Source organism: Macrotis lagotis, chromosome 7, assembly GCF_037893015.1.
Source record: "Macrotis lagotis isolate mMagLag1 chromosome 7, bilby.v1.9.chrom.fasta, whole genome shotgun sequence".
Lineage (NCBI taxonomy): Eukaryota > Metazoa > Chordata > Mammalia > Peramelemorphia > Peramelidae > Macrotis > Macrotis lagotis.
In genome coordinates, this window is record NC_133664.1 from 102,998,061 (window position 1) to 103,000,765 (window position 2,705).

A 2,705-nucleotide genomic window follows, 5' to 3' on the forward strand; every position below is an offset into this window, starting at 1 on the left:
TTTTTTCTGATGTTTCAATTATTCTGGGTGTGGTTTAATACATGAGATTCATTATTTGATTGAATTCTTAAGCAATCACTTTTACTTATTTTTGGAACAATATTTGATTGTCAGGACTAACCTTAGTCCTTTGAAAGAAATTCAAGAACTAATAGAAAGGACTTGAGAGTTCATTTGCTTTAAATCTCTCAAGTGGAGAAAAACAACCTCTGAAACTCAGAAAAAAAGAATTGATCCATAAACATAGGATCATACACTGTTGGATTCATAAGGGACCTTAGTGGTTATCTAGTTAAACCTCTTCTTTTTCTAGGATAGGAGGCCATAGAGTCTTATGAGCTGGTATATAATATACTCACACTTGTGGTTATATGGAGAATGTATATAGAAAATTATCCAAATTGGATCCCTAAGAAAATGGAGACATAATTGATACAAGATGAATGCCTAAGAAAATAGTAATTTTTCCCCTCACTTTATGTCTTCAAGGAAAAGGAAGAAAGACTGCTTATCAGAAACATAACAGTGTTCTATCATTATTTGATTTTGAATCAGGTAAAGAAGGAAGAGTCCATCTAACTTTTGTGATTATGTAGCTATCCAATGTGTTATAGTTGAGTGACTGTCCTTATCTCCTTCTGTGGTGCCCCAAGATAGTTCAATGAAACCACACATTATAGTAGATACATAATCTTTCTATCAAACCTTCGAGTAATAAGGAATCCTGCAACTTTCAATGTGGAAATGGGGGCTGTTGTATATCACATCAACTGGGCATTTATTGTTGCTTTACATTTCTAATTTCTCCTAACTAACTTCCTAACTCATTTCTGATAATTATTCTTTATTTTCTCCTCTAACTCCCTAACATATCCCCAAACCCACAAATGCATAGCAAATAATAGACCTACAACTATGCTGAAAAATGTGCCTATCCAACATGAATTTCCTCAGTTCCATTCTATTTTTTCAAATCTTTTCAGTCCCATCACTCATCTTTTCACATTGGGTTTAGAAGAAGAGATACTTCCTAAGATCATCTATGTCTCTTTCTGGAACCGTGATCTTATTCCTCCCTGCCTTTTCTAGCATTCACCCCCCTCTTTAATATTTGATTCCACCTCTCATTCTTTTTCTTGAATTATAAAGATTTTATTTATTTTGAGTTTTACAATTTTTCCCCTGATCTTACTTCCCTGGCAATTTTGCCAGTTTTTACATTGTTTCCATGGTATACATTGATCCAAATTGAATGTAATGAGAGAGAAATCATATCCTTAAGGAAGAAACACAAAGTATAAGAGATAGCAAGGTCAGACAATATCAGTTTTTTTTTCTAAATTAAAGGTAATAGTCCTTGGTCTTTGTTCAAACTTCACAGTTCTTTCTCTGGATACAGATGGTAATCTCCATTGCAGAGAGCCCCAAATTGTCCCTGATTGTTGCACTGATGGCATGAGCAAGTCCATCAAGGTTGATCATGTCCCCCATGTTGCTGTTAGGGTGTACAGCATTTTTCTGGTTCTGCTCATCTCGCTCAGCATCAGTTCATACAAATCCCTCCAGGTTTCCCTGAAATCACATCCCTCCTGGTTTCTAATAGAACAATAGTGTTCCTGACATACATATACCACAGTTTGCTAAGCCATACCCCAATTGAAGGACATTTACTTGATTTCCAATTTTTTACCACCACAAACAGGGCTGTTATGAATATTTTTGTACAAGTGATGTTTTTACCTCCACCTCTCATCTTGACTCCTTTTATCTGCTTACAGGGATCCCCTATCATCAACAATCCTCTTTTGTCCTTTTATTCTAATTGTTCTATTATCATTGACATTCCCTTCACTGACAAACATCATGAAGTTTTCTTATGCTAATGTTTCTACCACATAATTATACACTCTGGTGAAGATCTTGTGAGATGATTTATCACATATTTTTAGACTCCTTTAGACTCCTTCAGACCTTCTAAATTCTTCTCTCTAATGTTACTAATGATATGATACCAAATCGAGTGACTTCCTTCAGTTATTTCCCTTTGAATTTTTGGCACTATTGGCCTTCATCTTTGAATTCAGTGAAACCCAATATTTCTTCTTCTATCACTCTAACTGTGCCTTCTGTTTCCCTGATTTGATCTTCATACTCTTTAAGATCAATTAATGTAAATATTTTCCAAAGTCCTGTCCTTGGCCCTCTTTTTTGTTACCTCTTCACTGTCTCCCATGGAAACTGTATTTATTCCTTAAGTTTTAATTACTTCCTTGATGTAGACAACTTCAACAACTATAACTTGCTTTTCTGAAATTCAGACCCAAATTTTGAACTACTTAAAGGGAAAAAAAGCTAAATATCTCATACTCAAACTGTGTCAAACTAGAATATTATCTTTCTTTCTAAATCTTTTCCTAGTTATACATAAGACATACATACACATATTCAAAAAAATCAAAGAAAGTATAAGAATATTTGTAAATAAAGTCTCTCCTTTTGCTAATCCTATTTTTTGCTGATTGAATCCTCATAACTTATTGAGGTCCCAATTTTAGTCATTTTCTTCCCTCCCCTCCCCTCTCTTCCCCTCCCCTCCCCTTCCCTTCTTCTTCTTCTTCTTCTTCTTCTTCTTCTTCTTCTTCTTCTTCTTCTTCTTCTCTCTCTCTCTCTCTCATCATTTGTGTACAATCAATTGACAATTTGCA